The sequence below is a fragment of the Pan paniscus genome, chromosome 1 (assembly GCF_029289425.2).
Source record: "Pan paniscus chromosome 1, NHGRI_mPanPan1-v2.0_pri, whole genome shotgun sequence".
Classification (NCBI taxonomy): domain Eukaryota; kingdom Metazoa; phylum Chordata; class Mammalia; order Primates; family Hominidae; genus Pan; species Pan paniscus.
The window spans coordinates 87,120,607-87,144,610 of NC_073249.2; the positions used below are offsets into that span (position 1 = coordinate 87,120,607).

A 24,004-nucleotide genomic window follows, 5' to 3' on the forward strand; every position below is an offset into this window, starting at 1 on the left:
TATTTCCTTGGTCCCAGATATATTTTTACTCAGAATTTCCTTTTGATTCCAATTCTTGGGGAAAGTCAAACTTATGTTGAACAATTAATGAAATCAATTTGTGGAGGAGGGAGTCAGCTCAATAAAATTATATAAAATTATAACCATTTCTTTGAGGAGGGACATATTAAATGGATTTTGGAAAGTCACAGGCTCTGTGGTACCATTATCCAGACCAATTTTAGGCTCAAGACCCTTTGTGGGTTGCTTGGGAATGACGGTTTATGGTTCAGCTTCTCTATGAATAGCCATGGATTCAGATGGGCTTGCTAAGTTTGCCACTGGGGCAAGAGAGTATAGCTATTTGATTCTTTAAGGAAATATTTAGAGTCACTCACATAAGCCAGGGTCAGCAAACTGTTTTCTATAAAGTCCCAGATAGTAAATACTTTTGGCTTTGTGTGTCATGCAGTCTCTTTTATAACTATTCAACTCAGTCAATACAGCACAAAAGAAGCCACAGACAATATGAAAATACATGAGCGTCACTGTGATCTAATAAAACTTTCTTTGCAAAAAGAGGTGGCAGGCTGGATGCCACCAGCAGGCCACAGTTTTCCAACTCCTGTCATAAACCATCTGTTCTGCGCAGAAGTGTCACTCTCAGGAGGGAAGGTGTCCGGTGACAACTCTAGAAAGGAAGTTGCTGCTTTGATGTTAGAAAACTTCAAGATCTGGTTGTTTTATCATTACCTAAGTAATTGAGTGTCAGAACCTGCATTTAACATGATCCCTAGGTGGTGTGTATACATTACATCTGGAGACCAGCAAGTCTCAAAGGCCAATCAAATTACAGATTCTGATTTAGTCTGAGGTCCTAGATCCTGCATTTTTAACAAGCTCTTTGATGATGCCAATGCTCTCACTAGATGATATTTCAGATAGTAAAGATCTATTTTAGACCATTTTCTACAAGACTTAATACTGGAGCAGAACATAAGTACGGGGGGTCCCAACTGCCCACCGCCGCCTACCTCCTCTACCCCCAAATAAAATAATGACTGATAAATACTGTGCTAAATGTTACACAAAAGCGAAAATGTTTGACAGAGACTCAGACCTTACCTAGAGGGGATCATGGATTTTTGAGTGTGAAAAAAAATTTAATGTCTCTTATAAGACAATTAGATATCAGTGAGAAATCCTGAAACATGCTATGAAAGTCTAGAAGAGAGACTCCAAACCCCTCTCATCCATCATAAATGGAAAAACCGGAGTTCTGTGCCCAAAAAACAGGAAGTTTGAGCAAGTTCAGGCTCAGGAAGCAATTCAGTGAACACAGCCAGCAAGAAATACTTAACAACGTTGTTCCTGCAGCCCACAATTTGGGGCTAAAATATGTAGTATAATACAAAAAATTACAAAGAAATGAGAATTGAAACAGTGAAAATAAGATTCTACCTAGCAGCCCAAATCTGCTCTGACAGTAATAGAGTTTGTGGCTAACCCTTAAATCTACTCTTATAAGCTATAACAATCAAAGCAAAAACAAGAAATTGAGACCTTAGAAAATCCTTGCTCCAAGTGTCTCATGCATATATATTTTTACGTTTTCCAAATGGTTTATAGTTATGACACCTTTAATCTTATTCAGGACTGCACTCACACTCAGCGAGAGGGACATCAGAAATGAGCATCTCTAACAGTAAAGTCATCCTTCCCTGCTAGAGCACATAAAACGCACGTGCTGAATCCCTAAAATGGTGTCCAGACTGTCCAGATGTCTTAGCCCAGCCAACAGTCAGGGCTTTCCACAGTCTGGCAAGTGTCCTCCTTTCCAGTGTTATCTTCCACCACTCCTCAACCCAATCCTCTGCCCCAAGTAGACAGCCGTTTCCTACCTCCCCTCCACTCCACATGCCCAGCACAGTCTGTGTTCGCCAGATCACTCTGGGTCCTCACTGCCTAGGTCAGCTCCAAGGATAATGACCCACATCTTTCCTTCTGCATATCAAATTCCTTCCTAGCCCCCAAGGCTTAGCTCAAGCTCCACACCCTCCATATTCAAAGCATGTGTTCCTTGAACATCCCAGCTACAAGTGTCCTTTCCTTCCTTCAACCATTTGTCAGGTCCTGACTCATGCTTACCTCCCTTGAGTGTAATTCTCTTTTTCATTCCTTTCCTTTCCTATTAGCCCATGAGAAACCAAGGCTGGAGTTATCTCTTATTTATATTTGTATCCCTTCAAAATACTTCCAGAGTCCCTTACACATCACAGGTGCTCAATAAACTTTGTTACCTTTTTGGTAAATAAAAATATTGTCCACAGTTTATGAATCCCATGAACAAATAAGAGCATGTTATTCTCTAGACCGCTCCCCTCCTCCCCAGTTCTTTCTTCATGTTACTGAAGTCTGCTCTCAGCTTATGCTTTTCAGAATGTTTCTGGAGCCCTGTTTACCTAGAATTGTACATGTCAGCCCTTGGTTCCTCCCCTCCATTCCCCTTTGAATAACTTTTATTTATTTATTTATTTTTTTGAGACAGGGTCTCATTCTGTCACCCAGGCTGGAGTGCAATGATGTGAACAGGGCTTACCATGCCTCAACCTCCCAGGCTCAAACCATTCTTCAGCCTCAGCCTCCCCAGTAGCTGGAACGACAGGCAGGCCCCATCATACTTGGCATTTTTTTTTTTTTTTTGTACAGACAAGGTCTTGCCACGTTGCCCAAGCTGCTCTCCAACCTGGCTCAAGTGATCCTTCCTCCTCGGCCTCCCAAAGTGCTGGGACTACGGACGTGAGTCATTGAGCGGTCTGAAGAGCTTCTCTCCTCATTTTCTGCTAGGCTCTCTCTCTCTCTGGTGGAGGGACATCCACAGCAGCTGTAGATTCTCTGGTTAGTTGAACACTGATCCTGAGTTGCCTTTCTAAAATAATCCTGGCACAGCCATCGTCCCAAATTTCAGACATTGAGGTTTATGCAGCAACATGATCACAGAGTTTTGTGTACTTCAGCTGCAATCCATTCTGTGACAAGCAGACATTTCCAGGTGTGTTCCTGTCACAGCCAGACCACCATCCTCACTGCCACCCCCACCTCCAATGTCCCAGCCTGCCCTGTCTTCATGCCCTGGAAAGCGTGCACAGCAGAATACATAAAACCAGAACCTCCGACCAGAGACTTGCGAGAAACACACCATTCCTAGGCCACTTGCTATGGAAAAAAGACAGTTTCTAATTAATGAAGACTAAGTCATAATTGGAAATGCAGGCTTTTCCCTTTCAAGGAGAAATTAATGTTGGCAGAGTTGCTCTTTTGAGCTGCCCTCCAGTGATTTTGGAAGAGCCATTTTAGAAGAGAGAAGGAAAGGAAGACACTGTGAACGGCAAAGGGAGAGAAGAAAATGGAGAAAGAGAAGGCGATGGAAAGAGAAAACAAAACAAGAGGGAGTCGAGGTGGGGGCGGTGGAAGGGAGAGGGAGAGAATAAGAATCAAAAAGAGAAGGGAGCAGACTGGGGAGTGGGGAGGGGAAGGGAAGAAGGGGAGGAGAAGGGAAAAGAGGAAGGAGAGGGTGGAGGAAGACTGACTAGGGGTACCACCACTGGATCTCATAAGCACGGGGCCATCGGTGCTGCAGTGGTCTTGACTTCTCCCTCTGGGAACTCTAACATCCACTAGGGGACAGGCCCCCCACAGCTTGTTAGAAATACTCAGTGCTACAAAATCTGTGTCAGAGTTCCCTAGCCCCAGACAACTGAACAGAATTCAGGAGTTCAATCTCCAAAGGCTGTTGTTACCCTTCTGCTCTCAGTACCTATTAAAGAGGCAAGATCTTTGAAAAGCAGGTGGCTACCCATCCAGAGTATGCCTTATGTTCCAGATTACCTATTAATAACTTCTCCTGTCCTCACTAGTTCTCCAGATTGGATGCTGAATTATTTGGTCTCCCTATTAATAAGAAACACAAGAAACTAAAACTTAGTAAATCTCTAAACAGATTGAAATACTCAGTCTGATCGTTCCCAGAAAGAGAATGAGCCTGAATTCGTGACCAGAAGGACTCTTCCTGGAGGAGCCAAGGTGTTTGAGATAGTTCCAGGGATAATATGACAGTGGGGGTGGAGGAGTGCACCAAAATCAGGCTTCACAGGACAAGGCTATATATAGCATATGCCTTGAATATTCTAATAGTAATTTATGGAAATCATTGTTTAAGATTGGTGCCCAGGCATGGTGGCTCATGCCTGTAATCCCAGCACTTTAGGAGGCCACGGTGGTAGGATTGCTTGAGCTCAGGAGTTCAAGACCAGCCTGGACAACATAGTGAGACCCTCATCTCCACAAAAAATACAAAGTGGTGGCATGTGCCTGTATTTCCAGCTACTTGGGAGGCTGAGGTGGGAGGATAATTTGAGCCTGGAGGCAGAGGTTGCAGTGAGCCAAGATTGCACAAGATTACACTGCTACTCTCCAGCCTGGGTGACGGAGCAAAACCCTGTTAAAAAACAAAACAAAACAAAACAAAACAAAACAAAACAAAAACTCCAGTGGCAGGGGAAGAAAAGACCACAGTGATAGTTTCTGAAAGGTAAAGCGGAACAAATCATAGATAAATAATGTTTGAAAAATCTCATGTAATAGAGAAACCCTGTAATAATTTCTGGTTGGTGGTGAAGCATAGCAATGAATTATTCATTCTAAAATATACACTGTGAAGGCTCCAGTTAAGACCTCTTAACTCCCCCATACCAAGAGTCTATCATAAGGAAGGAAAAGAGGAAGGAAAGGAGGGAGGAAGGAAGAAAGGGAGGGAGGAAGAAAAGGCAAATTTCAAGGCAATCTGTGGGAAGAAGGAAACCTAAGACATTAAACTATGAAGTGAATTATTACCACCAGGAAGCAAAGAGCAGCGAGGCATTCCCTAGATAATAAACAGAAAGGAGGAGATAATCCAAAAAGCATCTTGACAGGGAGAAGAAATCTTCTGGGGAATGTAAGAAAATACCACTTTAGGCCCACCCTTATCCCAATAATCATTCACATTATTTACTCACTCATTCATTCATTCAGCACACATTCCGGAAGCTGTGCAGAATACAGTAAAGCCTAAGTTGAATCTGAGGGCTCTCGCTGAGCATCCTCCATGTGTCAGACCCTGTGCTAGATGCTAGAGGCACAGGCATGAAGGAGATATGGAGCTCCAGGCTGGGAAGGTCTCAGACACAATCTAGAAATTGCTACAGTTCTAGATCCTCAGTGGGATTTTAGCCTGCCAAAGGATGAACTGAGAAGTCCCATTCAGACCAAAATTCACCTGCAGCAGACCACCTTGATATGTGGAAATGGTTTCCTAATAAAAGTTCTGCAATATAGCATGCTTCTCTTTTTGCCTTGAGTCCCAGCTAAGCGCTGTATGAATCTGCAATCAGTATCCCTGGGCTAGGTTTTCTTACATTTAATTCCCCCAAAATATAATTACAGGACTCTTGTACTATTATCCTGGTTGTAGTGCTTCTATTAAGTATTGTTTTACTCTAAATCACCTCAAATTATTCCCAGAAGAAAACAACTTATAAAATAATTGTTAAAAATAAAAAATAAAAACAAATTGTAATATTAGAAAACACAGATTGACGCTGGAACCCTACAGATTCCAGTGGGTCCTGTAAGGGCAGAGAAGTCCCAGAAAGAGGCCAGATACCCTGGCTTACTCAAAACTGAGGAAGATATTCTAGGCCAGGACACTCTAAAACTGCCCTCTAATCTAGGGCTGGTCACAACCAAATCAACGGAAGTGAAAATGAGTTAATTGACAGTCCACATCAGATTTCCTATATAGTCAAATACATTCTCTCCTCATCTGATAGCAGCTCTAGGCACAGAAACCAAGTGTTCAACTTTCCCTGTGACACCAGGCAGGATAAGTGGGGGGATTCAATGTGAGCCACACCACTCCCAATCTCATGTGGTAACAGAGCCTCAGTGACTGGACCTACTTACATCAACGGGTGCAGAGCATTCTCTGTGGAGCAGGATCCTCAAAAACAGCTGGCCTCTGCTTCTCTTCAATTATTTCAGCTTCTTTAGAATAATTCAAACCACAAACCTTGGAACTTTCTAGAGCACTGAACCCCAGGCAACTTGTAGGTCTCTCTTGATGGAGGCTGGGAAAAAGAGAAAGCAATATTTTATTATAGACTTTGGTTCCATTCACATTTCTTTCCTCTTTGGCACTCCTGTCCAGCGCTGTGCAACAGAAACCTTCCAAGCACACCAGGCACTAAAGGAATTGGATGTATCCCAGAGGATCTCGGAGGGATGTTGTTTATACCTAAACTGATACTTGCCCAGTTAAGAAATTAAAACTGAGAATTTGAAATTTATTGTGTATTAACTCATTAAATAATAGTAATTTTGTTGAATAATAATTGTTATAAAAATAACTTTATCTTCAAAATTGTTATAAAAATAACTTTATCTTCAACATGAGAAGAATGACATCATTTTACATTTTTTAAAATCTCTTAAATATTTGGCCTGACCAGACACAGTTGGATTATCGTATCTGCTTCTGGATTCAATGTGTTGCAATGGCACATGTCACTGAGCCTCTGGAAAACTCCACCGCACACTCGTGAGAGAATGAGAATAAAAACAACTTAGTATTATTATTAAAATAATTTTGATCTATGGATCTCCTGAAAGGGTCTCAAGGACTCCCCAGAATCCCAGAACACACTGGGAATCACTGCTCCACACGATGAAAAGTGAGTCTCATTTCCACCGCGCCATCACCCTTCTTCAGATATAACTAATTATCAGTTACTTGAGTAATTTTCTAGAAATAGTTTACACATATATAAAAACTATGGATTTATAGTGTTTGAGGGTTTTTGGTTTTTTGTTTGTTTGTTTGCTGTTGTATTCCTTAGACAGGGTGTTGCTTTGTTGCCCAGGCTGGAGTGCAGTGGAGTGATCATAGCTCACTACAGCCTTGAACCCCCGGGCTCAAGTGATCCTTTTGCCTCAGCCTCTTAAGTAGCTAGGACTACAGGCACACACCACCATGCCCAGCTAATTTTTGTATTTTTTGTAGAGACCAGGTCTTGCTATGTTGCCCAAGCTGGTCTCGAACTCCTGGCTTCAGGCAATCAAGCGATCCTCCCACCTTGGCCTCACAAAGTGCTGGGATTATAGATGTGAGCCACCATGCCTTGAGATGCATAGCTTTTTAAATTTAAAAAGTTGAATATTAGTATGCTATACATTTCACCTTGGCTTGTCTATTATACATGTTGGGGACAGTTCCACGTCTGCATACATAGTTACCTCTTTCCTTTCCTCTGATCTGTTGTGTCCCTCTGAATGGATATAACTCTCTATAACGATATACAGGCGGGCTGCTGAATGGCCCATTTCTTTAGTGAAGGATACAGTACTTAATGGGAATAAAATGGCCACACAAAGCAAGAACAAATGCTACACATCTCAGCACAACTTTCCTCCGGCTTCTAGTTTCCTAACAAGGTATGCAGCTGAAGTCTTACAAAGTTGACAAAACAACCAAATTTTACTATACTTCTGCCCTTTTCTACTTGGGGCTTACCTCACTGCTCCAGAAAAACTTACATTAACAATCTCTGAGCCAATGTTTATAGGAATGTTTACAACAACCAGCCTCTCCTGGTTCTTGAAACACTCACTATCATCAGCATCACATCAGCGTCAGGGAAGAAAACAGGACCCAAATGTCCCCAAACAGTATTTTTTTTTTTGAGACAGAGTCTCATTCTATCATCCAGGCTGGAGTGCAGTGGCATGATCCATGATCTCAGCCACTGCAACCTCCGCCTCTCGGGTTCAAGCGATTCTCATGCCTCAGCTTCCCAAGTACCTGGGATTACAGGCACTCGCCACCATGCCTGGCTAGTTTTTATATTTTTAGTAGAGACAGGGTTTCGACATGTTGCCCAGGCTGGTCTCAAACTCCTGACCTCAGGTAATCCACTTACCTTGGCCTCCCAAAGTGCTGGGATTACAGGCATGAGCCACCATGCCCAGCCCCCAAAACAATTTTCTGAAAGCTAGTTCCCTGCAGTACTAAGATGGCAAAAGGTTAATCCTGTTGGTTCACAATTTCGCTGACGTAGAAGCTAAAGGAAACCCCACCTCACAAAGCTAATTTGCTTTGATCACACTGAAGGTCTCAAATGCTAAAAGTTTCTTTGTTTGTTTGTTTGTTTGCTTGTTTGTTTTTTAAGACAGGGCCTTGTTCTGTCACACAGGCTGGAGTGCAGTGGCGTGATCATGGCTCATTGCAACCTCCACCTCTTGGGTTCAAGTGATCCTCCTACCTCAGCCTCCCAAGTAGCTGGGACTGCAGGTGTGTGCCACCACGCCCAGCTAATTTTTGTATTTTTTGTACAGACAAAGTTTTGCCATGTAGCCCAGGCTGATCTCTAACTCCTGAGTTCAAGCAATCCTCCCACCTCAGCCTCCCAAAGTGCTGGGATTAGAGGTGTAAGCCACCATGCCTGGCCACAAATGCACAGATGGTTTTGTAGACCATCTGAGTTCACTTCCTCACTCAGATTTACTAGCTGTACAATCTTGGGAGGTTGCTTAGTGTCTACTTGTAAAATAGAGACGATACTTATGTGATAAAGTTATGAGGATGCATAATTGTAATTATGTACAAAATGTTCCTACCACATAGTGGGTACTCAGCACTCAGTAATTGTTAAGTCCTCTCTCCTTATTGTCTGTGAACCAAAATGAGCTGTGGGGCTGATCGTATGTGCTGGACTTAGCTGGCTTTTCAGGGAAACCCAGTGGTCTACTCTTTTAGGAAGTCTGGGAATGTAGGAAACTGGGGTAAGAGAAGATGGCAGAGCATTTTTCTTTTCCAAACAAAAGGAATTTCCTGGAGTGTCTGTCGTCTGTCTGATTCAAGATGAGAAGCACGAGTCTGCTTTCCTACATTCCTCCCCACCAGGCCAGGAAGATGGGCACCAACAGTCCCTGCACTTCTGTTTCAGCTTTCCAGTCTGCCCCCGAAATTACATAGTTAGTGTGGTTTGCATTTGTAGGTCCATAAGGCATACAGAAAACCCCGCCCAGGTTTGGAGGAGCCCCTCAGGTAAGCATGACAATTTTTGAATCCTTCCAAGAGTAGAACCAGCACCTGCAATTACATCCTCCATTTACAAATGAGGAAACTGATATTTAGAGATGCTAACTAAATTCCCCAAGCAGCCCCAACAAGGGCAGAGTCAGAATTCCAAACCAAGTCTGTCTTATGCTAAAGTGCATGTTTTCAACCACATCATCATATGATGCTCCAACTAGGAAGGATAACACCCTTCCCATGATGTAGCAAAGCCAGTCGGTTTCATGGAGATAGTGAGATTTCACAGGTGAGACAAATATCCTTAACCGTAGGCTGATGGTCTTACTAACGCAAAGTTATAACTAAAATCAAAATCAAAATTCTTCAGAAAATTATTTCTAAACTTGACACGAAAGTAGAATGACAAAACACCAAAGAGTAAACCAAGATTCGACTCATTTTTGGATTATTGTAGATTATTTATTTGACTTAAATTCAATTAGTATTTTGTTAGGAGATTAAGATTATTACATTATTTCAATAGATTACTGTTTTAATAGCTTAATAATTTAATAGTAATTTGTTCAACCACGTTTCTGAGTTCCTAGTATGTAATATGTACTATAGTTGATAGAAAGATGAAGGAAACATGTTCCTTGGCCTCAAAAAAGATATAATGGATATTACAAGATATAGTAGATATATATGTCTGGGTTGGTAAGGTAGTAAGAAAGGAAAGAACAAGGTGCTAAAAGAAGGAGAAATCAAGCCAGTTGAGTGTTCCCTAAAGATTTGTTGGAGTGAGGAGCCATTATTTGAGCTGACTCTTGAAATATCACTAGGATTTTGTCAGATAGAAAGAATGCAGACAAAAGTCTAAGAAAAGGGAACAATTTCAATGGGCAAGTTATGGGATAAGAAGATTAGGCCGGGCGCGGTGGCTCACGCCTGTAATCCCAGCACTTTGGGAGGCCGAGGCGGGCGGATCACGAGGTCAGGAGATCGAGACCATCCTGGCTAACACGGTGAAACCCCGTCTCTACTAAAAATACAAAAAATTAGCCGGGCGTGGTAGCGGGCGCCTGTAGTCCCAGCTACTCGGGAGGCTGAGGCAGGAGAATGGCGTGAACCCGGGAGGCGGAGCTTGCAGTGAGCCGAGATCGCGCCACTGCACTCCAGCCTGGGCGACAGAGCGAGACTCCGTCTCAAAAAAAAAAGAAGATTAATAAATAGTTGGCGGGAGGACAGGAACACACAGGTAATCGAAGACAAAGCTGGAAGCTGGAAGATGATTGAGGTGGGAAAACGCAGGGCTCCAAATGCCAGCAAGGAGTGAGCACAAGAGAGCCGGGAAAGGCTTTGGAGAGTGGGATGGCAGGCTCAGAGAAGCTCTGTGAGGCTGAACCTGGCATGTGGGTTGCTTTGGAGGAGAAACCTGGGGCAGGATGACCAATGAAAGCCTGCGTACAATAATGACATCAGGAAAGGGAAATAAATAATGTGGACATATAATAATGTGGAGAGGGGCTGGGTGCAGTGGCTCACGCCTGTAATCCCAGCACTTTGGGAGGCCAAAGCAGGTGGATCACTTGAGGTCAGGAGTTCAAGACCACCCTGGCCAACATGATGAAAACACGTCTCTACTAAAAATAGAAAAATTAGCTGGGCATGGTGGCACACACCCACTGTAATCTCAGCTACTTGGGAGGCTGAGACATGAGAATTACTTGAACCTGGAAGGCTTAGGCTGCAGTGAGCTGAGATCGAGCCACTGCACTACAGCCAGGGTAACAGAGCAAGACTCTGTCTCAAAAAATAATAATAATAATGTGGAGAGGATTGAGAATTGACCAATGACTAGCACAGGAGGGAAGAAGGAGGGAGTCGAAAAGCCTGGGAGTCTGGGCTGCATGTGACCAGGAGCACATAGTTATTTATTTATTTATGTATTTATTTTTGAGATGGAGTCTCACTCTGTTGCCCAGGCTGGAGGGCAGTGGTGCAGTCTTAGTTCACGGCAACCTCTGCCTCCCAGGTTCAAGCGATTCTCCTGCCTCAGCCTTCTGAGTAGCTGAGATTACACGTGCGCACCACCCCACCCTGCTAATTTTTGTACTTTTAGTAGAGATGGGCTTTCACCATGTTGGCCAGGCTGTTCTCGAACTCCTGACCTCAAGTGATCTGCCTTCCTTGGCCTCCCAAAATGTTGGGATTACAGGCGTGAGCCACCACACCTGGCCTGTTATTATTATTATTATTTTTTTAATGTGGAGGAGGAATTGGTTTGTAAGGGGAGATTGTGAGTTTGGTTTGAAACATAAGTAATTTGGTTTCCTTAGAATGAAAACAGGTAGACACATCTTGACTTTGGCATTCAAGAGAAGGGTTGGTCTTAGAGATCCACATTTGAACTTCAACTACGTAAATGCAATAATTAAAGTCTGAGACAGATTAAGTGATCCAGGAGGAAGGAAGAGAAGAAAAGCGAAGACAGAATGTTGGGGCTCATCTGCATGGGGTGGGTGAGAGGAGAATAGCTGTGTTTCCTTTACCTTCTGCCAGGTAAGACTCAGGTCAACTTAAAAATGGATCCAGACCTAACCCAACTTCCTTATTTTATGTATGAAGAAAACCCAAACCCAAAGGGTTAACTGATTTATCCAAGGCCTCACAGCTTCTTAGTAGCAGAACTGAGACTAGATGGATTAAGTGACCATTGGGAATTAGTGCTGCTTAGCAACTGAACTAGTTGCTGTATATCACATGATGTGGCTGGAGTCAGAGAAGCTTGAGAACACACTACAAACTTCATTTATCTTTGTTACATCAGCCCAGCACTGTAACTGCGCCCAACAGTCTAATCAGCGCAGGGGTTCAGACCGTATCTTATTCATCTTCTTGTCACTGTCCGCTCTACTCTCTCTTTTCCTACCACTGCCTCCACCACCAGAGTTATTGCAGAGTAGAGAAATTGCAGATTATTTTCCTTTTTGAATATGAAGACAGGCTTTTGAAAGGAGCTGAAGAGTTCATTTAGAATGAACATAACCCCTGGGGAAACTGACGCTCAGAGACATTCAATGACTTACCCCAGATCACCAGTTAGTGGCAAAGCCTGGACCCAAATCCCAACTCTTGTTTCTTTGCATGACACTACCAACCTCTAGTGCAAGAGACAAACTTTCTAGTCCCTGATTTCTTTAAATATATGCTGTGCCATCCTCTTCTCTCAAGGTGCTTCTTTTAAAAAGAGCTCCATGATCCAAAAAGTTTGTGGAGTGCTCTAAGATCGCCATCTCTTGGATAGTCAAAATGTTGATTACCATATTAAAGACTGTGGGACATCCTGCAGTAAAGAAACTTGCTTAATTCTCTAACAATATTTTTTGAACTAATTTGACCACGGAACTGTGGCCCTGTAATCTACTTAAAACCCACAGATTTCCAAGAATTGCACTTTGGGAAACAGTGCCTAAGTCTCATTAGCAAGACTTGCTTTGTAGGTCTCAAGCAGAAATGTGACTAGTGAGTGGTCCTCACTATGGGATAAGGTTGGGGAGTGGTGAGAGATGGGAAAGAGAAGCAACAAGTAGTCCTAGTCTCTTCCAGAGCCATCTGCTCTGCCAGTAACAAAGGGTGAAACAGCTACTGAGCAATTTCAATTTGGAATCCTCACTGTAAGCTTAAGGCACTTTCTCCTAGTAAGGGTTCTGGTGGGAAAATGAGTGTTTTTGTTCTCATACATTCCACATCAGCTGATGTGCTTGTTCCACGCTGCCTCTGCCACCATTCGTGGTCATGCCATCTTGTCCTTCCACATCCCTCTGGCTTTTCTTTCTGCACTCCACCACCCTGGTCTAAACCCTGTCCCTTCACATCTGGACTACCGAAAGCAACCTTCTTTTTTTGTTTTTGTTTGTTTGTTTTTTAATTTTTTCCTCAGTGCTCCTTGTTCTGAGAAAGCAGCCCTCTAATGAGTCTCCCTGACTTGATTTCTTATCCCCTGCAATTTACTTACATACTGCTGTCACATCTTAAGACAACACTTCACCGGCTTTCAGATAAAGGAAATGTTCAAAATTCCACAACATCCAAAGCTCTATTTAATGTCAGAAAACCCATCTATGCAATGCTATTTCTCCATGCTCCCCAAGGCAAATATCCCACCACCCTAGGCTCCTGTCCTCACTGTTAACTGAACCAGCCAGCCATAAGCAATCTGACTGCCAAGTGTCTGTTCCACTGCTCTTTGCTTCCTGGCTATCCAATTTATTCCAATTCTTATTCAATTTGCAGCATCCAGCACCAGTCCCCTGGCTATACAAACCCTTCCACACACTTTTACATTTGCAGATTCTGAGCAACTAGCCCCCCATTTACTTGCATTGCTCTTTTACTGCTCCCTGAATTTTCTAACTGAAAATAAACTCTGAAAGGGAAAGGACTATGTCTTATTAAATAGAAGCCTCTTAGTAAGTACTCAAAAAAAAAAAAAGGGAAAAAACCTCTTGCTAAATACAGGAATGAATCTGTCAGAGGCATTTGAACCAGAGCAACTCCATCTTGAATAGGGACTGGGTAAAATGAGACTGAGACCTGCTGGGTTGCATTCCCAGGAGGTTAAGGCATTCTTAGTCCCAGGATGAGACAGGACGTTGGCACAAGACACATACAGGTCACAAAGACCCTGCTGATAAAGCAGGATGCAGTAAAGAAACCTACCAAATCCCACCAAAACCAAGATGGTGATGAAAGTGACCTGTGGTCATCCTCACTGCTCATTAGACGCTAATTATAATGCATTAACATGCTAAAAGACATTCCCACCAGCGCTATAACAGTTTACAAATGCCATGGCAACATCTGGAAGTTACCTCATATAGTCTAAAAAGGGTAGGGATCCTCAGTTCCAAGGGAAATCCCTGCCCCTTTTCCAGAAAACTCATGAATTATCCACTCCTTATTTAGCATATAATCAAGACATAACTATAAGTATACCCAGTTGAGCAGCTCATGCCACTGCTCTGCCTATGGAGTAGCCATTCTTTTGTTTCTTTCCTTCTCTAATAAACTTGCTTTCACTTTATAGACTTGCCCAGAACTCTTTCTCGCGTGAGGTCTAAGAACCCTCTCTTGGGGTGTAGATTGGGACCCCTTGCCGGTAACAAATCCATATTGACCTTAGAGCTATGATTTAAGTAGAAAATGTCAAGTCCACAAAACATTAAGGAAACGAATCTCTTTCTGGGCCTCAAGTGCATTTAAATATTTCTAGTTCAATTGACTTTAGTTTTAGAAACGCAGGGGAAGATTTATTCTATCTCATCCTGGATGGTCAGGAGCATTTTCATTCTTTTTTTTATAGATAGATTTGTACTTTCTACCACCCTCTCATCGGCTCTTTGCCATGCTTGGCCTCCAGGAAGGAGAGTCTAGACCGAGTATATTAAGTGATATTTAAACATGCATCTCTAAATTTTCCAAGGGTCTGGCCAAAAGCGTATTCTTCTCAAGAACACATCTTTCTTGACAATTGCCCCTTCATTCATTCTTTTACTTATTTGACAAGCATTTAGTGAGTGAGTCCTTGAGGTACAAGGATGGATTTTTTCAAAAGTCATGGTTCTTGAGGCATCCACAGTCTAATGCAGTTTTACACAAAATGTGATCAGACAGACACCTGCAACAGAATCACCTGAGGGAGGTTGTTTTAAAAGATTCAGGCCCCCTGAACATTTGCACAGACAATTTCTTATTCAGTAAATTCGGAGTGGCATCTGGGACCTGCATTTTTCAAAAAGCACTCCAGGTGATTCTGATGCATATTAAAGATTGAGACCCACTGGCCCAATGGAAAAGACAGGAATGTAAGAGGATAATTGTAGAGCACTTGTTCCTAGTTGCAGTTAAACAGATTTTCACAATGTGAAATGGAGACATAAGAAGAGGCTTTAGTGAGTAAGGCTTGGGTGTTGCAATGAGAAAGATATAGGTTCAAATTCCGCTGCTGCCACTTACTTGTCATGTGATTGACCTTTTCTTGGTGTCATGTGTCCTCACATGTAAAATAGCCAAAGTACTCACCTCACACCAATTACAAGGTTTTCATGAGATTACATATGTAAAGTGCTTAACTTAAATTTTAGAGCATAATAAACACTCATTACTCAGAAGTCCTCACAATTGTCATTTTGAATTATTAATGGAACTTAAAGGAAAGACCGCAAATGAGAAAAGTTTTCCTGAGAACCGTGGAGCCCAAATTTAATTTTAAAGCAGTGTGTCTCAAAGGATAAATATCTTGCAGTCCACAAGAGTTCTAGGATTTAAAAAATTTTCTGTCTTTGATTATAATTTAACATTTTAATACAAGCAGTAACCATCATGCAATTTCACTGCCTGGCTTTTCATTGGTGTTTACAATTGCACAAATGCCCAATGAAAGCCAGATGAAGTCAAGGATCAATCTGGACATAGAGGAAATGTTGGGAAAACTGAGTCGTTGCATGGCATGAGGCAGTTCAATCTACTCAGCCATAGGATTCGATGCCATCTTCACGCTGTGAGCAGATGTGCCATGGGGACTTTGGCTTTTTACATATTAACACATACCAGCTTATAAGCAGAAACTTGAGGCATAAACACACAAAGAAGAATGGTTCTGTCCCTGATTCTGTTAGTAAATGGATTAGATATCCATTTAGTACCAATTTTAATATCAACACAATGCTAACCCTATCTTCAAGTGAGTAAACAATTTAAAAAATTATCAAATGACACCTCATAGAAACTGACATTCGATGATTGCTTACTACAGAGTTTGGGTTGAGATCTTATTTTCCTGAACTTATGAACCCTCAAAGCTATTAATAACAATTTGTTCAACATACTTACACTAACAGGCATGCTTTGCATGAAATTAATACATTTAAATAACAGATTTAAACATAGACCAGACCCTGAGGATACATGGTTCTACTGTGTCTGTCTTTAAGTTCCACACTAGTGATTAGTTTCAACAAAACCACATTATCTATCACATTAAAATAATTTAAATTGTATTGGGTTTCATAGTTATATTTGATTTCTTTCTCTCTCTCTCTCTCAAATCCTGAGGTCTGCTCAGATATAGTTGATTTAATTTATTAATTTGTTTTGGCTCTATAGTTGCATAAGAACTATAAGCATAAGAAGTGTATACCTAGATTTAAAATTATACATATTTTAATAAGATCCTAATAATAGATCACCCAAAAAGCTGAAAAAAAATTCCCTATAAAACATGTCCATGTATTATTCAGGTTTGAGTAATACCAAAAGGGACAATCCTGAGGAAAGGTTTGTTCAGGGCTGTCTACTCTTCTATCATCACCTGTCTCTCTTGAAGAAGGGAGTCCCCGCCTGTTCACCAGGCATGAGTGACAGAGAATCTGCTTCATCAGCAACTTATGACAAACGCCACCCCTGCAGTATGCCTGTTCCATAAGGCCCTTGGCCATTGCTTCACAAACTTCCTGACCCACCTTACATTGCCAATAGCAAAGCCATTATTTGGGGTTGGGGAAAGGAGAGGACCAAGAGATCCTCTTCTTTGCAAGTGAGACACCATTTACTCTACACTTCAAGCTATGTATTTATCTAGCCTTAAGAAGTGTGGTTGGCTGGGCATGGTGACTCATGCCTGTAATCCCAGCATTTTGGGAGGCTGAGGTGGGCAGATAACCTGAGGTCAGGAGTTCGAGACCAGCCTGGCCAACAGAGTGAAACCCCCTGTCTGCTAAAAATACAAAATTAGCCAGGTGTGGTAGTGCATGCCTGTAATCCCAGCTATTCAGGAGGCTCAGGCAGGAGAATCACTTGAACCCAGGAGGCAGAGGTTGCAATAAGCCAAGTGTGTCATTGCAATCCAGCCTGGGCAACAGAGTGAGACTCTGTCTCAAAAAAAAAAAGGTAAATGATGTGGATCTAGATATCTCAATCGTTTGTCACCACTTTCATCTAACCCTCATGTATTCAGAAGAAAGTGTCATACACCATGATCATCAGGCTGTCTGGTGGATATGTTTTCCTAATGCCTATTGCTGAATCATGCATTTGTAACTATAATAACTTCATCATCATAAGGATGGATTTGAAAGTATTTTTAAATAGCATCATAGTACTTCCCTCAATAGCTCTGAGAAACTGTAGCTGAGTAAATTTAGGAACAAGTTGTAGATGACAATTATGGCTTATGTTCCTATGGAGGGCTGGATTAAGACCTTATGGAGGCTTCAGATACAGAAATATTATAGTCTCTTCTCCACTCCCACCCCAACATGTACTTCATTATTTTTAAAAATGCTAAAAAGTAGCATTTTTAAGAATGTAAGAACATTCAATAAAATTTCTATTTTCTATTTTTCTCATTAAGACTACTTCAATACATTTTTGGAAACCAAATATTAGCTTATTTCCAAAAGGAACTGGAGGTGTCCCTACTAGAGTCCTAAACACTTGGGGAAAAAGCAAGTTGCAAGTGTATCCAGGGTTTTCACAGGCATCATATCTCTTAAAAGCCAGGTCTCATTTCTTATGTACAGTCTGCGGGTAACAAATATGGAGTCATTCTGAATGTGCCAGACTCTCTTTTTCCAATTTAACTACCCAAGAACTCCTTCCCAGGCTTCTGCTTGCCCTAACCCTACCCAACCCCAATGAGGGCTTAGTTCTAAAAATATGAAATTCCTTTCAATATTTGAGTACATTGTAAGTTAGAAAATTAGATCTTCTGGCCGGGTGCAGTGGCTCACACCCGTAATCCCAGCACTTTGGGAGGCCGAGGCGGGTAGATCACCTGAGGTCAGGAGTTCGAGACCAGACTGGCCAACAGGGCAAAGCTTTGTCTCTACTAAAAATACAAAAATTAGCTGGGCATGGTGGTGGGTGCCTGTAATCCCAGCTACTCGGAAGGCTGAGGCAGGAGAATCACCTGAGCCGGGGAGGCGGAAGTTACAGTGAGCCAAGACTGAGCCTCTGCACTCCAGCCTGGGTGACAGAGTGAGACTCCATCTCAAGAAAGAAAAAGAAAATTAGATCTTCTGCCCTGTTTCAATGCTCTTCTTTCCTATATTACTTCTGCAAAAGGCATGAGGTCAGCAGTGAAAGGGAAATGCAGAGTCATTGAAGTTTACCTGTATAGATAGGTCAACACCAGACATTCTGAGCATCTTTGTTAGAATATATTTTGTAGATGTTGGCAACTCAATCCATTGAAAAATGATGATCAGAAGCACCTGGAAACCTAGAGGTGGAACTTTCTACAGCTCAGGGAAAGGCACAGTGTAGCTCAATTTTTCTGGAGCATGGGGGGCCCTGGTGGATCTAGGAGAGGGGCAGAAGAAGCTGGTACCTTAAGTCATGAAAATGAAACAGGTAAGTGAACTTCAGAAAGTTGTGAAGGAAAGACAATAGGAAGACCATCAATCCTCTTTAAACTGTGAAAACAAAGCTTGCCACCAAAATATAGCAAAAGGATTAGAAAGCAACTTTTCAGCTGCCCTTGAAGGAATTGTATAGGTCTAGAATTTACATCCTAGCTTGACATCCAAGCTTGATACCCCTTTGGTAATAAATGGCTAAGCAAAAGGCTTAGAAAATTTTTCACCTCCAAACATGATATTAAGCAGCAGTTAATTTGTTTTTTACATAACACTGAATGTCCAAATAAGAATTTCTTAAAAGCTTTAACAAATGAAAAGTATTTCAGAAAAGAGAGAACACTCAGTGAGAGAGGGAAAGGTTAAATAAAGGTAAGCACTTCTATTATCAGAGGACTGAACACACCCATGAGGAAAGGAGTATGATCAAGAGAAAGACACCAGCACTGCCTGTAGTCAAACCAGGAGAAACCAAATCTGGGGTAGTATTCTGAAACCCTCCCGGAATAACCACCTTCTATTTGTTGTTAAAATAAAATAAAACAGGCCAGGCACGGTGGCTCACGCCTGTAATCCCAGCATTTTGGGAGGCTGAGGCGGGTAGATCACCTGAGGTCGAGAATTCAAGACCAGCCTAATCAACATGAAGAAACCCCATCTCTACTGAAAACAAAACAAAACAAAACAAAACAAAAACACAGAAAATTAGCCAGGCATGGTGACGCATGCCTGTAATCCCAGCTACTCGGGAGGCTGAGGCAGGACAATCGCTTGAACCTGGGAGGTGGAGGTTGTGGTGAGCCAGGATGGCGCCATTGCACTCCAGCCTGGGAAACAAGAGTGAAATTCCACCTCAAAAAATAGATAGATAGATAAATAAATAAATAAAATAGGCCAGGCGTGGTGGCTTACGCCTGTAATCCCAACACTTTGGGAAGTCATGGCAGGTGGATCACCTGAGGTCAGGGGTTCAAGACCAGCCTGGCCAACATGGTGAAACCCTGTCTCTACTAAAAATACAAAAATTAGCTGGGCGTGGTGTGGGTGCCTGTAATCCCAGCTACTTCGGAGGCTGAGGCAGGAGGATGGAGAATGGCTTGAACCCAGGAGGCAGAGGTTGCAGTGAGCCAAGATCCCGCCACTGCACTTAGCCTGGGCGACAGGGAGAGACTCTGTCTCAAAAATAAATAAATAAATAAATAAATAAATAAATAAATAAATAAATAAATAAATAAAAATAAAATAAAATGGCCCTGTATATAATATAGACCCAATACAAACCGAGTTTTCACATGAGCTTATCTGTTCCTCCTTATCTGTACTCACAAAGACATTAGTATCTTTCTACAATGTTCACAAATCATAAGAATTAAAATTTAAGTCCAGTACTTCTGATAGTAAGTCCAGTACTTAGGCCATTTTTTCCATGACCTAGCTCTCTTTAGATGCTGATCTTAACGGCATAACCAATTAATAGAAACTTACTGAGCTCTTTTCCATCCTCAAAGACTATAGTATATGACATTTCAATTACTGCCCTCTAAAAATTTTTCCAACAACAAATAAGAACTGTGCCAGGCATATAAAATAAGCCCTTAATCTAATATACAGTGAGAGTTCAGTAAGTACTCACTTATGGGTTAATGCTATAAGGTGAGTTAGAGCAATCACCTAAGACATGGTCTTTGCTAAACTAAGTGATACTGACCAAGAGAACTAGGGATTCCAAGAAGATCTGGGATGGATGGAGGATCTGAAACTTAAGCTGGCCTTCAAAGAAGAGTGGTATTTGGCTAAAATGAGAGGAGAGAGGAGCATATTCAGAGAGTATGGGGACAGGGTGACAACTAGGGTGAAGATCATAGCGACTCAAGTCTTATCTGTGAAAGTGAATATGGGGATGTGGGTGCTGACAGGACAGCGATTAGCATAACTGAACTGGAGAATACAGAAATTGTATATTGCCCTTTACAGATGAGAAAAATTTAAATGCAGAAAGATTTAAAACATTGTTGCACAAAGTCCCACTGCTTGTAGGTGGCAAAGTTAAAATTAGAATCTCACCCTATTAACCCTTGGCCCATCACTCTTTCTACCATACCAAGTTGTAGTTAAAACAGCTCAATGAGGGTGGGTCCAGTGGTTCATGTTTGTAATACTAGCATTTTGAGAAGCCAAGGTGGGAGGATTGCTTGAGCCCAGGAGTTTGAGACCTGCCTGAAGAACATAGTGAAACCTCATCTCTACAAAAAACAACAGTTAGCCAGGTGTGGTAGTGCGCACATATAGTCCCAGCTAGTCGAGGGGCTGAGGTGGAATGATCACAAACGAACAAAAATGACTAGTCTTTAAGTGATAGTTATTATAATTTGAAGAGTATGACACAAAAATACCTACTTATCTGCTATTAACCTATTGAATTAGTCTTTTTCAAGATTTTGAAACATTTCTGCCTCAGGTAGCTTTAATAAATAAAATAATATCATTTAAGTTTAGGGTACTTATCTGAAAAACAAAATTAAGCATTTTAAAATACAGATGCTCATGATTATAACTATATTACAATGACTGCCTTCAAATAATAAAGAAGTAGCCAAGATGGAATCAAAGTATTAGAATTTGGAGATTGGGCAGATTTTTTTAATTAAACTTTAATTCTTTTTAAAGCAGTTGTAAGTTCACAGCAAAATTAAGCAGAAAGTACAGATTGTTCCCATATACACCCTTGTCCTCTGCTACAAAACCTCCCTCACTATTGACATCCCTCACGACATTGGCACATTTATTACAATCAATAAGCCTATCAATAAACCTAATGGTCTGTGATATCAACACATCATTTTCAGCTGGGCGCGGTGGCTCACACTTGCAATCCCAGCACGTTGGGAGGCTGAGGGGGGCAGATCATGAGGTCAGGAGTTCGAAACCAGCCTGGCCAACATGGTGAAACCCTGTCTGTACTAAAAATACAAAAATTAATTGGGCGTGATAGCACGCACCTGTAATCCCAGCTACTCAGGAGGCTGAGGCAGGAAAATCGCTTGAACCCAGGAGGCAGAGGTTGCAGTGAGCCGAGATCATGCCACTGCACTCCAGCCTGGGCGACAGAGGGAGACTTCATCTCAAAAAAAAAAAAAAAATCATTTCACCCAAAGTACATTGTTTGTCTTAGGGTTCACTCTCAGTGTTGTACATTCTATGGGTTTTGACAAAGGTATAATGACATACATCTACCATTGTAGTAACCACAGAACAGTTTCACTACCCTAAAAATCCTCTGTGTTCAATTTATCCCTCCCTCACCCCTAATTCCTGGCAACTACGAATAGTTTTTACTGTTTCCATAGTTTTGTCCAATGAAATTCAGAATTCGAAGTACTATTTCTACTGAATGAGTATCACTTTTGCACTGTCGTGAAGTTGAAAAATTGTAAGTTGAACCGTTTTAAGTCAGCACCATCTGTATTTTTCTCAACCTGTGGTTTGTATTCTCATTCTCTTGACATTGTCTTTCACAGAGTGGAAGTTTACGATTTTAATGAAGTCCAGCTAATCAGGGATTTCTTTCACAGATAGTGCCTTTGGTGCTGTATCTAAAAAGTCATCGCAATATCCAAGATTACTGAGATTTTTTCCTATGTTATTTTCCATGAGTTTCATTGTTTTGCATTTACATTTTGGTCTATGATCCACTTTGAGTTGCTTTTGTGAAGGATGTAAGGTTTATACCTAAGATTCATTATTTTTGCATGTGGATGTCCAGTTGTTCCAGCACCATTTGTTGAAAATACTACCTTTTCTCCATCAGATTGCCTTTGCTCCTTTGTCAAAGAACAGTTGGCTACATTATATGGGTCTATCTGGGCTCTCTATTCTGTTTTGTTGATCTGTTTGTTTATTTTTTCACCGGTACCACAATGTATTGATTACCAGAGCTTTACAGTAAGCCTTGAAGTCAGGTACTGTCAGTCCTTTGACTTTGTTCTCATTCAATATTGCAGTGGCTAATCTGGTCTTTTAACTGTCTATATAAACTTTAGAATCAGCTGGCTGAGGCCAGTCATGGTGGTGCATGTCTGTAATCCCAGCTACTCAGGAGGCTGAGACAGGAGAATCACTTGGACCCGGGAGGTGGAGGTTGCAGTGAGCCGAGATTGCGCCACTGCACTCCAGTCTGGGCAACAGAGCAAGACTCCGTCTCAAAGATAGAAAAAGAAAAAAGAAAAAAAAAAAGAATCAGTTTGTTGATATCCACAAAACAACTTGCTAGAATTTTGGTTGGGATTAGGACTTATTTTTAATTTCCATTGATACTATTTTAGCATTATTATGTCCATTTTAAACTGTCAGTTATGTACACATTCTAAAATTACAACTGCATCTGTCTGAGGAACAGATTGCTATTCTTGAGTGAATTTAGCTCCCACTACTCTCTTATTGAGGTCAATTTGCTCCCCTGCATCTCAAGAGGGTTCATCCTGAAGGACAAGTGCCAGTAGCTTTTGAAAACTTCACCAATCCTCTAACTTTTACATGCCTCTGAGAAGTTACAGTACTGCAAGGCATTTTGGTATGGCTCCCACAAGGACTTCCAAAGTGCGATTTTCTTTTACAAAGCCCAAGTAGTCACTCATTTTACTTCCAGCAAGAAATGGAAGTGGCATATATTGGTGTGACTGTACTTTAAAATTGCCAAAAACACACATAGACACACTTGCACGCACTTCTCCAACCTTACCATGGGGATATGGAAGTTTGTTCTTTAATGCTTGGATTTAGACATAGAACGATAGCCATAATTATGATGATAATAGTGAAGACCATGGCAACAAAGACAATGGTGATGATAAGAAGTACAGTCCCAGGCCGGGCGCAGTGGCTCATGCCTGTAATCCCAACACTTTGGGAGGCCGAGGCAGGTGGATCACCTGAGGTCAGGAGTTTGAGACCAGCCTGGCCAACCTGGTGAAACCCCAACTCTACTAAAAATACAAAAATTTGCTGGGCGTGGTGGCGGGTGTCTGTAATCCCAGCTACTCAGGAGGCTGAGGCAGGAGAATCACTTGAACCCAGGAGGCAGAGGGTGCAGTGAGCCAAGATCGCACCATTGCACTCCAGCCTGGGTGACAGAGTGAGACTCCGTCTCAAAAAAATAAAAAAAATTAAAAAAAAGTACAGTCCCAAAAAGGAGGAAAAAGAGGATGGGGCTCTTGGTAATGGCTTTATGCCTCATTTGCCTATACCAATGTCTCCTTTATCAGAGATTTAATCATATTTTATGTGTTTCTGAAATTTTCTCCAGTCACTGCTATGTGTGTCTGTTGTTTCCTAAGTTCCTAAGGACAAGAATTGCGTCTTTTACTTCTGGATCCTTCATTTCATTTGTCTGTATATTCAGCAGATATTTTATTAAATGTCTACTATGTCCAGATAATGTGTTAAGCCCTAGCACTGAATAAGGCATGCACTAAGTGCACAGAAAAAAAATTTTTCT

General features: G+C 41.7%; 1 protein-coding gene across 5 annotated transcripts in view; it reads right to left on the minus strand.

Annotated features, from left to right (window-relative positions):
• The window catches only part of DDR2 (discoidin domain receptor tyrosine kinase 2), a 153,785-nt gene that overhangs the window by 122,824 nt on the left and 6,957 nt on the right, over positions 1-24,004 (minus strand). For all 5 annotated transcript variants that reach the window (XM_063598731.1, XM_063598736.1, XM_063598730.1 and 2 more), the window contains one exon: positions 5,983-6,146. The gene's annotated coding sequence lies outside the window, so the exon portion shown is untranslated. The remainder of the gene's footprint in view (positions 1-5,982; positions 6,147-24,004) is intronic.